Genomic DNA, 14,310 nt, shown 5'->3' on the forward strand with positions numbered 1-14,310 from the left:
AAATAAGAGTAAATCGACAAATGATAGATATATTATACTAACTTTCGAATTAAAAAAGAAACAAAAGTGTGTGGCGTATGTGTTCTTCCAGACTATCCTCTACATCTGTACCAAATTTCATCTAAATCCGCTCAGCCGTTTACACTACAAACACTAACAAACATCCTTCCATCTAATTTCGCATTTATTATATGAAGACCCTTGATATAAGTAGAAGATTACAAACGACATTCTTGTAATGAGTCGATAAAGTTGACCAATGGTTATGCCGATTGATTTCCAAACACAAGTATGGAATACTTAGCTTAAAATTTTATTCTTTAACTTTGAACTATCTATTGACTAGTAAAGATACCGCTTACCGATCGTGTCTACAATTCAATTTAGTTATGTAACGGAGATATTTATTGTCGTCCCCAACAATAAGGGTGGAGTGCGCGTCACGGTAGGGTAGTTTCAACATATGGCACTAGAGCCCGCATTTTAAAAGATTTGGGGCGTGCGGGATCGCATTAGACGATGATCAGATGGGGTGCCGACGCCCGCGGTCACTGAAAGTCCCGCTACCGAAAATGCTTTGCCCAATTTTACTGGGATGGTCCTCTAGGGATGGGGCGGTGTTTGTAATTATCGATTTGTGGGCTTAAAATAATTACGAAAGATCGATTTAGTAGATCAAAATTGCCCATCCCAAATTGAGATATGAGATGGGGAAGATATTCTTAAATTATGTTTTTTTAATCAGTCTACCTTAAAAATGACAACTTTGGATGCAAAACTAATACTTTTGCAGACGCCGAAATGTAAATTTTAGGGGTGAGACAGTGAGTCGAGTAATAATCTTTCTAAAGATGTCGATATTTTAATAAAGGCACAGCCCTATTCGAGCTTAGCAGGGATATCGATTAATCTTAGTTGGACTTAAACGAAAACTTTTAAACATAATGGACAGTTAACAAGGCTGTCTATTCATCTTTCTTTTATATCACACTGTCTTCGAGAAAAGTTTTCTATGCGGGACATTTTTAATAATGTTACTTTATACAGAATATATACTTTCTAGTACTTTTTATTACATTAAATATTACCTTTACAGTATTGGTGAAGTCATTCTATGTCATCTTTAGAATCTTACCTTACCTCAGAGTCACTTAATGGTGTCACTTAGACTATTTTTCCAGTAGTCCCGGCAGCTTGTGGCTAAGTCCAAAAAGGGTTTTAATGACCAAAATCTTCCGTTATTGTTAAAATCAATGCTTGCCTCGTAGGCGATCTCATGTAGGTACCAGTGCTTGTGATGCGATATTGTCTTTGCAACTACTGGAGTGTACGGGATACGCTTTGTGTGAACGCTAGACTAGAGGCTTTGTGGTATGGTAAACGATCTTGTTATTGGTCATGGATTTCGCAATGCTTTGTGTTGTGTGCTAAGCTGTTGAGCTCGACAAATTAATGGTTTTATGGCATTGACAGTCATTTGATAATCATCTGGTTAAGCTCAGCATACTACATACTATATTAAGGGATTCCTTTAGTATGTTGGTTGAATGCGGAATAAGAGCGTTATGTGAGCAGTGACGTCACAGGTACACGTCACAAACGAGTGTTTGCTTAGGCCGGGCAGCCGCTTAATTACTGCGAAGCGGAGTTGTGTTTTTGTTACCCCGGCGTTTCCACCACCCTTTGTGCTTTGTGGTACAAACAGGAACCTTACAGTGAGGATGTTTGTTCAGAAACTTCATACAAAAGTGCAATGTAATTGGGGTAATATCTTTTGTTATGTAGGTAGTTATAAATCTAGAACATGTGTCAATTTTTGGCAATTTAGACAGATTTCTTTGATTCTCCAGAGTTGTTTAAATGTTACAGCTTGTAAGTAAATCGCTTGCATTAATTTCAAACACAAAAGAATCCAAACAAGGGTAATTCGTACGCCAAAGGAAGTCGCCCGTAATGCTCGTAATTTGAATTGAATATTAGTTCCGTGGTTTATTAACATTCACAACGACACTCGACGTGTTGTAGAAATAAAAAGAAATTTATTTTAAACAGTTTGAATTTGAATAGAGGACCGTCCGCGGCGACCTCTGGCCCCCGAGTGCCGGTGCTCGGCTTACGTAATGGATCGTGAAGTGGGGAGGGGGTACCCCCACTCTCAACCCGAGCTCGAATAAATTTGTGTGCCTGAATAGACATTAATGTCGATAAGTTTGCAAGATTTGCTCTCAGATTATGCTTTTTAATATTTTTATTTAGTCTTCATTGGACTTGTGGAGGCTTGAACATTGTTTCGACTTTTACTCAGAGAGACGTAAATCTTACTTAACAAAGATGTCCAATTTGTGAAAGTATTATAGTGTTGTTATGTGCACGTGTATCTTTTTAGTAATTATTAGCTGTTGCTCGCTACTTCGTCGGAATTAAATAATAGCAGAACATAGCCTATAACATAGCCTATGTTACTCACTGATAACGTAGCTTTTTAAAGGTGGAAGAATTTTTAACATCGGCCCAGTAGTTTTTGTGATATTTCAATACATACAAAAATCCAAAAATACAAATCTCTCTTGTAAAATATTAGTATACAAGATGTTTTAAATGAAAGACTTATAAAAGAGCGAACTTAATGTAGCTTCTAAAGAAAACATTTATTCATTTCAAACAAGAAACATTCATTATTATTGAACGCATTTACGCCAGCCTTTTCTGTTATCATTTATAAATGTAATGATAAATTATTTCGCGACATTTCTGTGTATCATTGCTATAAACGGATTTATTATTGTTACAACGTCAAAACAGCGTCACAAAAGCGTCAGCCCCCGCGTTTAATTTCCTCGTTCGCGGGACGTTAAAATACACTCTCATTTTTAACCCCAAAAGGAGAAATGTCACGAACTTTTCAATCTAATATTTCCGGCCATTAAAATTTTTGCAACCCTCCCTCCGCCGAGTGTCAAACTGATTTGGTGACCGCCCGGGGCCATTTTTGGCGCTTTATCATTTTAGGGTTGAGTATATTTCATTTGCCCATTGACTGCTATCGACGGCTTTTTTTCATTCCGAGAATAGCACTCGTTCATTTATGAGCAATAAAAGCAGCGTGTTTAATCTAAAACAAAACTGTTTATTTTATACCTTTATATGGAGAAATTAAATTAATTGATCGAATATTCGGAACCTTATCGTAAACCTATTTGAGTTTTGTATGTTCTGGAAACCCACGGCATCACAAAATAGTTGTTAACTCGTTTAAAACTCATGTAACTTCATTATTTAGCCATAAGATACTCTGCTGTAATATGCTTTTACGACTACCGCAGTTTCACACTAAACAACTACCTACACAAACTACAAAATTACTTATTGTCGTACATATAAATGTAAAAATTTAAATGTATGTTGTATATGATGAAATCACAGATGTAGAACATAGTCTTGCAGATCACATAGACTTCGTTTTAAGTAATTTTGCGCAGACGGAATCGCGGTTAAAAGTTATTGTTAATGTCTTATCTAGCATAGAGTTTTTAATATTCTACCTGTATGAAATATTGTTATTATTTTTATAAACCACTAGTTTTCGTCATTTAATACGTTCGCATGCAGAAAAAAACAAAATAAGGTAGCCTATGTGTTCTTCCAGACTTTCATCTACACTTCTGCCAAATTTGATCTAGATGCGTTTAGCAGTTTATGCTACAAACTCTAACAAACATCCATCTATCTAAACATTCGCATTTATAATATTAGTAAGATAGTAGTGAATCTACTGACATGAATGGTTAACAGTTCATTTACGACTAAAGCGACGTAATCTCTGCTCTGATACTGATAGCTTATCTATGTTATCCGTGAACCACGAACTGACTGAACTTTTTTACAAGGGCATTCATTCGCCTCGGATTTCTTATACATTTGATATAACAGCGTTATTGATAAGCGAAATTTGCTTGTATTGATTTAACTCATGCTCATCTTAATCTGTATTAAGCGCGCTACACACGTTAGATTTATCTGAACGATCTGTTTAGATAAAAATGAGTATGTGTAGCTGGCTTTAGGGCGCGTACTCATTAGTTTGATAACTCGCTCATTTTATAATATGCGTGGTGCAAGACAATTCCTGTTCACATGTCAGAGCCCGCATGTGAGGACCATTTTCATTAGTCGTTAGGGCCCGCATGCGTTGGAAGATCCATACTTTTCTACCGTTCTTTTTACTCGACATATATTTACGCATGTCATGTACATATGAAATTCCGATGAGCGCCATCTAGCGACGAATGGCTAAAGATGTTTAATCTTCGTGAATATCTTTCATTAGACGTCTTTAAAGTAGTTAGCGAAGTAACGAGGAGCGAGCATTAATTAGCGTGGACTTGCGGTTTCATGGGATTTCCTCACTGATGACCGAAGCGCATTTTCTATGCGGCGGAGTTTAACTTTATTAATTTCACTAAACCGGCTCTCGGAGACGGCGGAAAATGAAGCGAAACACGCCTCTTTCTGCCGGTCTACCTCTAATATCGTAATAAATTTTGTGATATTACTTTTATTAAATTTCTCGTTTATTTTTATAGTGTACTTCAGTTTCTTTTATATTGAAAAGTTCAATTAATTCAATGGCTGTTTATTCACTGACTTTTTCTTATATTACATTTTTCAGTCTATAAAAATGTAAAGGTAAGTTTTCACTGTATAAAACAGAGATTACATTACAGGTGTGACGTCAGTGGAAACTCACGTGAAATGTGTCCTAAACAATCGGTTGAATCTGCGGTCCCACATAATTAGCGAGGGGTCGGAAGGTGCCTGATTGCGATGACCACAGACACCCTTACGGTGCGTTTGTTCGCTAATTGCTTTACGCACATTATAACCTAACTATTATGGGCTTTAGAAGTATAAGGGATATGCACTGGGGAGGGAGTCGGCACGCTATGTTGTGTAGGATCAGACACAATTTTTAGGTAACCTGAAAAATAGTTTAGAGTCTAGTTGTCAATCTAATCATCCTTATTTAGACAAACTATAAATGAAAATTTTGTTTCTATCGTATTTTTATATAATCTGACTTGCTTGTCCAAAAGTAATTAAAAAACGTAGTGAAGCGCCGTAAAATTTTACATGTTAGAGACTCGCAAAATTCGTTGCATGTTTTGTGTCGAAAAATGAGAACATACGGACATGAAGTACACGGGTGACACGCAATGTGTTTAGTCAACACAATTTCGGTCCGGACCTGGTGAGTCGTTTTTTGACTGTTAACTGAAATTTGAATCTTGTTCATTGGAAACTTTTTAAAAGGAAGTCAACATAGTGTTTTATGAAAGGTCTGTTCTTTAATACACTGTGTTAATACATAGTACACTTAATATATGATCAGTTTACCCTCGCATTATATTCCTATTTATGTTCAATCGAAAATCCATTGGCAAGTTGGTAAGCTCGTCCTCATTGACCACCGTTCCGCGCCATCTCTTTGTATAATTGCAAAACAAAAGCAATACTTGTGCTTCCTTTATTGTGTATCAGAAATGATTATACACTCGCCTCTGGGAATCATAATGTATATATCCCAGGTTGGGGGCGCTTTGATTGGAGCGTTCCTTTTGTTACATTCATCATTTTTATACCGAGTAACGGGGATGGGGTGCTATTGTCTATGCTACCAAGTAATACAATGCTTTGTTTTCGAAAATCCCGCAGCCCAACGTATATTTGAAAAGCGAACCCAACATTTTCTTCGCTCCGCAATCGGCATTGGACGCTCGCCGCTGCCTTTCATGTTGCCAGCGCCCTCTCTTGTTTACGTTGCGTCGATTTCGATTTTAGCGAATGAGATATTTCTTTTTAAACGATTCAATGGGTTTCATTTTGTGCCAGTGATGACGCTCTCGACGTGATCTAGTTTTGATCTCATCACATTATGCGATTAAAAGCGCGCCTAGCGGCGAGTAGCAACATCAAATTGTTTACAAACTAAATAACAATACATACCAGTGCTATATATGTATGAATATAAATATGTGTTAAAATAGTTTCAATTCTTAGTCGGTACAAACAGTCTTATGAACAAATCAGATATTTTATTAAATATTTGCCAGCACACAATGTTCCGTCTATCCAATAACAGATGGCGCTGTAGCTAAAACTTAGCACGTCAATACAAACTCCATACATTGTTTATTAACACGAAGCGTCATAACGTGCTCCCAGCGCGGGATATATCATCAAATTGCTATCCCGCCGCGGAATGGCGTGTAAAATATTCAGAAGCACGGTAACTGCTTTTGTTTGGGACCGTAATGAACGATGGACCTCTCTACCTTGTATATGGGGGAGGGGACCGGAAGGGGACGGGGAGATCGTTCTTTTTAACAACGAGCCATGCGATGGTTAGAGTAGACTGGTAATTAAGTACTGAAATGCGGCAGATTGACGTGTTTTTATGTTTTTTAATTTCTACATTTGTTTAAATGGCTACTTCCAGACATACTAAACCATGTATAGAAGAGAATTATAATAAAATTTCTTTCTGTTTTTGGCACGCTGTACATTGTTTAAGAAAGATGAATTTGGTTTTATATAGGATGTTTATTAAATTTAGTTCCAATAATAATGTATTCTACTTATCCAAATTCCTCCAGAGACCGAAGACACAAATTAACAGCAAGATACTTTAATTAATATTTATTAATAACTCCCACAACGCCACAAGTTAATTTAACTTCAACTAAATCTCGTTCTAAAACTATACTATGCTATATTCAACATTAAGTCAACTATACTTAAGTTGCATATTAATTACACTTGCATGAATCTAGTTTCATAGTCACGAACTAGATTTGGTTTGTAACAAAGAGATTAACCATATAAAGGAAACATAGTTGACACTTGAGACATCTCACATGATCCTCTAACGCCATCTATTGATAGATTCTCAAAACCACATGTCAATAAATAGCATTGAAATTAATTACCAACAGGTGTCATCTATCTATACTAATATTATAAAGAGTAAAGGTTTGTATTTTTGTATTAAAATAACTCAAAAATTACTAGGCCTATTTTAAAAATTATTTTACTATTAGAAAGGTAATTTATCTGTTATTAATAGCCTATATAATTTACGTGGGCGAAGTCGCAAATAACAGCTAGTTAAAGTTTATTTTGTGACACTGTTTAGTTTATGTTATTAAAAAAAAAAACTTATTATAATTTTGTAAAATGTTTAATAACATTACAAGTAAAATGGTACCTTTCAAAGAAGTTACCGGTGAAAAAATGTTCACTATGTCTAGTCTATATATTTCTTAAATGTCTTATAACAATAAACAATCGTTATGCAAATCCTAACGTGTATAGCCTGCATTACACATACAATTTGGTGGCCAAATTGTAAATTAACCGAACGTTCGCTGAGTGGCCGAACTGTTTGCGATCGACAAATGGAATGCGGAAATCGCTCTTAATTACTTTGCACTCTGTGTGATTGTGTTTTGTGATGAGTTTTGTTTGATTCTGCAGTCCCTCTGATTGTAACTACTCTGTGGTAGATCAATCAAATTGCACATCTGTAGATCTTTTATAAGTGGATCTATATCAATTGAATTTACTCATTACTGATTACATTGGGACGATAAAGCCACCCCTTTCATTCTCAATGACAGAGAAAAGTATGATTATTTCGTAATACAAAGAACAAACAAGAGTCCGCAATAATTGAAGGTTAAAGATAAACAGGGGAGAGGTTGTACAGAAAAGAAACATGTCCACTTCCCTGCCCCAAAGTTAGCAATGTACAAGTAGATACACAAAAAGAGGACATTTCCTTTTTTCTATCTAATCCACTTTCTTTGTAATCATCAAAATAATTCACGAAATCAAACAATCAATCGATAGTTTATCTATCCCATTTCTATTACGGGAAATTAATCACCTTTTCCCATTATCTTATACGAAGAGTGACGTAACAATTAATGTTATCCCACAACAAAAAAGATGTCCGATGTGCGATGTTTCTACAGACGCAATAAACATGTCCGCTACACGCGGCAGCGCCCTCTATTGATGTATCTATACAGATACAACACGAAGTTACAAATATATGGAGAAGGCAGATATTTTATGAATTAATAAGGGTTTTTTTTTTCAATTTATTTACCTCCTATGTTTATTGGCGTAAAAATATATAGCCTAAAACGGTCGTAAGTGTAGGGCTTTTTGTATTAAAGTTTATTCAAAAATATGCTGTTATTACTGACATCTTCGTCACAAAGTAGTGTGTGTTTACGCTTTATTATATTAGTATGGAATATAGATATAGTATAATGTATCAATAAATTTTAAAAAGTTAAATATTTACAGTCTGTAAAAGCACATTTGCAAGCCTCTGTTTTCTTAAATCCACGCATAAGAAGACACGGAAATAACTAGTTTTGCATAGTTCAGAAGCCATATCCATTCTTAGCTATAACATGAATGTACTCTCAGGATCTGTGCAATCTCTAGGCCACATAAATCACTAGGAACAAGCCGTAGTCCCGCATGAATACGCCATATGCACTCATCACTTGTCTGTTGTCCAGACTAACATAGGCTAACACTTATAGGCTTATTGCAGCCAGTGACACTGTTTATAGATTTATGGAAATAGCGTAAGCGCCAATAGCCTAATGGTTAGGGGAGCGGACCGATCTTGCGGTTAGTTCGAATCCCGTCATTAGAATATTGTGAACCATATCTTAGCACAAGCCTTGAGCTTAGTTGAACTGGTTAAAGGAAATATATCGCTTCTCGGCCTTTTGGCTAAGATCTAAGTGTGGTTAAAGGAAATATTAGTATTTTAACAATAATCAACTAATATCTTTGTTGAAAAAATAACGTTAGAAAAACTGTTTAAATTTACGTGAGACATCGAAAACGAGTTTTTTGTATTTTAGTTTGTATTGAAATAACTCAAAAACTACTAAGCCGATTTTAAAAATTCTTTCACCGTTAGAAAGGTAATTCATCTGTGAGTAGCATAGGCTACAATTTTTTATTTCACGCGGGCGAAGTAGCGAGCATCATACCACATTGTAGGAGGGTTATAATCGATACCATAAATGTCTTAACGTTGAAATGTTTCCGTACTTTAGAAATCATTACTGCCCATAAAATACATTCCGATTACAACACTGCCAAATAATTACGTCAAATGCGGTTAAGGGTTCGTTTTTCATATTAAATACCAAGATCAATTTAATGGCATTATTGATACCGTACTTGAATATCTTTTAAATGCATTTTAATGTATGGCATCGGAGTTATTTCGGTATTTTATTACCAACTTGCTGTTGCCCGCGACTTTGTCCTCGCAATATTAAGATAAAAAGTAACCTATAATATTCCTGTCTATGTCAGCTACTATGCTAGTTATGAAATTCGGCCCAGGCGTTTCAGTAAATACCTGAAACAAACGCTTGCCGACAGACACAGACAAAAAAAAATTAAAAGCGATTTTTCTTTGTAAGCGACGTTTGAAATTTTTCTTTCTATATTACAAAGGAACACTTCAATTTTGTTATATGTATAGACATAAATGTTGATAATCATAATGTTGTCAAAACAAGCAGTGTTATACACGTATGTAATTTATTTCTTTTACTGTTCTTTATTTATAGCAATAATATCTAGGCGAAGACTTTGTTTTATCGTTTGGTAAAGAAAACATTTTTCTCAACCTTTTTCGAACAATTCTTGTTTTTCTGTCACGTAGAGCATTTGAACCTGCACCCTTGTCAGTGTCGTGCGCGGAATAAACATCCCTTGGGGTAAATGCTAATCAACTTGAGATAACATGTCTCAAAGTCATTTGTCAATCGATACACCTTTGTCTCTAAAACACTAACTAGACTTAGACTCTGTGGCAATTATTAGCCTAATAAAACACTCAGTACTAACTGAGGAGTGGAAGTGTTCGGTTAAAATTGAACGACTGAAGCGGACTTATCGTCCAGTCAATTAAAATATGTCTTATCAATACTAAATACATATTGTAACATGATCTCTGAAATATTAGGAGCGCTAGCACTTTGGACTAGAATCGCACCATAGTTTAGTCTCGCTTTGATTCCTTTTAGCTTATATGGAGGTGCACACACGATTTTTAGCTATGTAGACAGTTGAATTGGCTGCGAACCAAAGGTGTGCGACCTCTCTAAATATTTATAAAATAACATCGATATTTTGCTAAATGAGCGAAATTAAAAAATGATACAGACGCGCCGTGGGCGTTGTAATACCTTCGTAATGACCTTTACGCGGTCATTGCGACCCATTAATGACCCCTTACGAGCCGCCCGTGTCATATAATATTATTAATAGGCGGCTTATTAAACAGCCGACGGAACTTCGATTTTCTCTCAAAACATTTCAACAGCAAAAAACATGTTGGAACTCCAGTGTTAGAATGTTTGGGCAATGGAAATCAAAATAAGAATCGTTGAATGCATATTCTTTACAGAATCAACACTCATATTATCTTAATCAAACTGTTAAATGTTAATTACTGGTCAGTTACGCTACACTTGCATACCCAATTAAAGTTATCTTGTTAAGCAATTGCTTAATGTTAATACTAGGTTTCGTCAGCGACTCCGTCCGCGTCGAATTTAAAAAAACAAAAGTGAGTAGCCTATATGTTCTTCCAGACCATCATCTGCATCTATACAAAATCCGTTCACTGCTACTACTGACGTGTGGATGATCCCAAAGGTTCTCGCGGAAGATCAGTGCTGGTACTTCAAATAGGAGCATCCAGCATTTATAGCTGAGCGAGGACCCATTCCAGTCAGCATTGCAACGCTAATTTTAAATATTCCTTTTTCTCATTTCATTAGTTACGTATTTAATTACTTTTATTGATTCATAATTGTATTGTAGTGTTGATAAGGTTTAAATTATTTTTTTTATTACATTTTTCAGCCGTTTAGGCTATAAACTCTAAAACACATCCATCTAAGCTTTCGCATTTATAACATTAAAGTAAGATATCTTGTTTAGTACAATTCTCAAAAAACGAGTTACAATGTTGGACTCGCGTATTTTATCGTAAATCCACTGAAGTAGTAAAATCCGTATAATCCTCATCACTTTCTTCAACTCGAGTTGAAATCTGTTCACTGAAGTCGGAGGCATGTATAGTAATCCCTTGCAAAGCCCTTTATGACCCAAATACGATACATACTTACACTTTTTGTATCGGAATCCACACGTGAGATTATACTTGAAAATATAGGAAGGTATTTCTGTGTTGTAATTTAAATAATCTTATTTAATAAATGCGAAAGTTTTGATGGATGAATGTTGTCAATGTTGTCAACAACAAACAAGGATTTCGCTGAAATAGCCCAGTTGTAGAACAGTTTGGAAGAATACATAGGCTACTTACTGTTTTAATTGCGCGGACATAGTCGCGTGTGAAAGCAAGTAATTTGTATTTTAAAAATGTGGAAATTCGTATTCGTACTGTTTATCCAATTAAAAATTTTTACACGCGGTAACTAGACAAATAACAATTTCGTTGAATAAACACAATTTTGTATAAAACGATACTATTAATCATACTTATAAATGCGAAAGTTTAGATGGATGGATGTTTGTTAGAATTTGTAGCCTCAACGGCTGAACGGATTTCGATGAAATTTGGCACAGATGTAGAGGATAGTCTGGAAGAACACATAGGCAACTTGTATTTGTTTTTTAATTCCGCGTGGAGTCGCGGGTGAAAGCTAGTATGAAATAAATAATAAAGAAAAATTGTATAAATAGTCGATTTAAACGTTCCAGGGTATGTTTTCGTGTGGTCGATTAGGTCGTGGTATTGACGGTCGATTTAAGTGGCAACCGTTCGCCGAGGGGCATAAATCTGACCGGGGTCCATTTGACACACTCGTCGCAGCACACGGCCCGTTGGTTGTTCGGGTGACGATTTTACCAACGTTTATATGAGTTTTATTTGCTCGCAGTTTTAAAAAAAAGCAATCGCATTATTTAAAAGATTTGACTGCTGTTTTACTTGAAAGGATTTTCTATAGATTTGTGTTAGAAGCGGGCGGTTCGTGTTTGACTCAACAATCGCACAACTGTTGTGAAATTGTCGATTGTTTCACAAAAATCGAGTAGTGTCCGCACCTCAAAATCGAGACCAAACAGTTTTGTAATAGTTTAGTCAGAGGTGGTCGCGCTTTAATTAATTTGTTAACCACGTGGCATTTTTAAAAGTAAATAACAATTCAGTGTTTACAGCTCGGCAAATAATAAACGACAAATTGTTACAGAAATTAATTTGTAACTATCTTATCTAGTTAAAGCCGCAGTCTCAATATCACTAGCAAATGATTTCATTACAGACGTTCTGTTCGACATACATAGTCCCCGCGACATGTAACATACTATATGATGTAATCTAATCATAACGTCCCCCAGCCCATGGGGAAGGGGAGGGGAAGGGAGTCGGGAGTCCTCCCCTCCCCCAGCATCCCAATGTCTGCATGACGACTTTATTTATGATGTGTTTTAACTCACTACAACTTTCATTATGGCGTAAATATTCAACGTTCTACTGTTTGCAAGTGAATCGATTGCTTTCCAGCACAAACATATCGCATTTCCATGCGATGTATTAAAAAATAGACATTAAATAGACTTATGCTGAGCTGTACTTATCAATACTAATGTAATAAAGCGTAAGGAAATCCTATTTTGTGGCGTAAGATGTCAGCAATAACAGTATATTTTTGAATATTTCTTTCTTTAATAAAAAGCCCTGTACTGACGTCACGCTTTACGCTATATTTTTTCACGCTATTAAACTTAGGGGGTAAATAAATTGGAAAAAAAGCCATCATTTGGGAAAGGGACAATAAAATACGAGCTGCCAAATTAAGGAAGCAAGATTATTATAATAAACTAAATTCTTACTAATTCCATGGGGATGAAGCCCCACCGGAACAGCTAGTCTTATTAAGAAATGCGAAAGTTTAGATAGTTGCATTGATGTTTGTTGGTTTATAGATTAAATGATCATCGTTCTGATCAACAACACGTTCTAGTAATGATTATGAATACTGAGTAAGAGACAGAGTAAATTACTATGTAAGTTTCTTATGTAAAAAATGTTTAAATTATTTTCAAACATTTGGAGTTGCTCTCGGTTGCACGTTAGGGAGCACTCGACTGGTTGTCTCCGGAAAATGCAAATCGCAAGTGCTATCCACGCTGTATCGCTTTTAAACAGATGCATTATACGTTACGTTAATGACGTCGCTTCAGAGAGTCTACCAACTGTATAGCAAGTGATAGTGCCCGCTTTGTTATACACAGAATGGTAGGTAATTTCTTTTCAAGCTTTTAAGAACTTTACAACGAATGTATATCATGGCCGAAATAAGACGTTTTCAACACGAAGAGCGCACACCTTTGACTAAACTGTCGCACAATTTGGTCTCTCTTTCATTCATATCAACTTATATGGAGGTGCACACTACTCGATTTTTAATTGTCCAACTAAACAGTTGATTTGGCTGAAACAATCGACAATGGCACAACAGTTGTGCGATAGTTTAGTCAAAGGTGTGCGCCCCCTCTATGAAATTAATTTCGTATTTTTACGTCATCTATTTTATCATATTAAAGCGTAAACAAACACCTCTTTGTTGCCTAAGATCTCAGCAATTACAGCATATTTTTGAATAATTCTTTTTTTAATAAAAACCCCTACACTTAAGTCAGGCTTTAGGCTATATATTTTCACGCCATTAAACTTAGGGGGTAAATATTTTGGATAAATACCTAGCGTGGGAATGAGACCTTAAGTTGCTGCCAACATCAAGGAAGCAAGGTTGTCATCATGTCATGTCATTTTGACATTTGCAATTGATAATTTGACAAATGTAAACTATAAAATAATGTTTTTATAATTACCTGCGGATGAAGCCGCACGGGGACAGCTAGTGTTCTTATATTTTTTCTTCGCAACATATAAGATTAGACATTTCTTAAATGGCAACCCTACCTTTCTCTGGTAATAATTTTCTAACAATCTTTTTGCAATTTTATTTTTCAATATCGTCTAGTTTGCGGTTAACGAACAGTTATTAATGCTTCAGGGGTGTTTAAAGCGAAGCAGGGGCGGTCAATGCGGGCCCGATCGGGCGTGCTACGAGCATCTACAACGTCCGACTCATTACGTCCACGGTGTAATGTAACAAATGGTTTGCCAGCCCTGGCGGCTGCCGGCGACAGCGCGGTTTGCACTCG

The 14,310-nt window shown here is 35.9% G+C and overlaps 1 long non-coding RNA gene across 2 annotated transcripts in view; it reads left to right on the forward strand.

Moving 5' to 3' along the window:
• LOC106101339 overlaps positions 1-14,310 on the forward strand; it is a 38,082-nt gene that overhangs the window by 22,024 nt on the left and 1,748 nt on the right. The window lies entirely within an intron of this gene.

Source organism: Papilio polytes, unplaced genomic scaffold (assembly GCF_000836215.1).
Source record: "Papilio polytes unplaced genomic scaffold, Ppol_1.0 DF823991.1, whole genome shotgun sequence".
Lineage (NCBI taxonomy): Eukaryota > Metazoa > Arthropoda > Insecta > Lepidoptera > Papilionidae > Papilio > Papilio polytes.